Source organism: Galeopterus variegatus, unplaced genomic scaffold (assembly GCF_000696425.1).
Source record: "Galeopterus variegatus unplaced genomic scaffold, G_variegatus-3.0.2 Scaffold5885, whole genome shotgun sequence".
Lineage (NCBI taxonomy): Eukaryota > Metazoa > Chordata > Mammalia > Dermoptera > Cynocephalidae > Galeopterus > Galeopterus variegatus.
Window position 1 is genome coordinate 107641 of NW_007731996.1, and position 1048 is coordinate 108688.

A 1048-nucleotide genomic window follows, 5' to 3' on the forward strand; every position below is an offset into this window, starting at 1 on the left:
GTTTAAAACAACATGTTACTGGCATAAAAATAGACAAGTAGACCAATTGAGCAGAATAGAGAGCCCAGATAAAAATCCACACATTTACAGCCGACTGATTTTTGACGAAGGTGCTAAGAATATACAGTGCGGAAAGTACAGCCTCTTCAATAAATGGCACTTGGAAAACTGTATATCCACATGCAGAAGATTGAAACTAGACTCCTTATCTGTCACCATACACTACAATCATCTCAAAATGGAATAAAGGCCTAAATTTAAGACCTCCAATAACTCAACAAAAAAACCAAACAACAACAAAACAAATAACTCAATTAAAAAATGGGCAAAGAACAGAATAGACATTTCTCAAAAGAACACATACAAATGGCCACAAGCACATGAAAAAATGCTCAGTACCACTAATTATCAGGGAAATGCAAATTAAAACCATAGTGAGATACCATCTCATCCCTGTTAGAATGCCTATTATGAACAACACAGAAAATAACAAATGGTGGCAAGGAAGTGGAGAAAAGGGAACCCTCTGACCTTGCTGGTGGGAATGTAAATTAGCACAGCCATTGTGGAAAACAGTATGAAGTTTCCTCAGAGAACTAAAAATAGATCTACTTTACTACCCAGCAATCCCAATACTGGGTATATATCCAAAGGAAATGAAATCAATATATCAAAAGGACACCTGCGTTCCCATGTTCATGGCAAAGCAATTTACAATAGCCAAGCAATGGAATCTACCTAAATGCCCATCAATGGATGAATGGATTAAAAAAAAAAAAAAAACCTGTGGTATATATACATAATATAATACTACTCAGCCACAATTAGAAACAATACTGTATCATTTGCAGCAACATGGTGGAACTGGAAACCATCATATTAAATGAAACAAGTTAGGTACAGAAAGACACATACCACATGATCTCACTCATGTGTGGAATCTAAAAAAAAAAAAAAAGGTGATTCTCATAGAACTATAGAGTAGAATATTGGTTACCAGTGGCCAGGAGGGGAGGATGGTGCAGGGAAGAGAAGTGGTGTAGTGAGT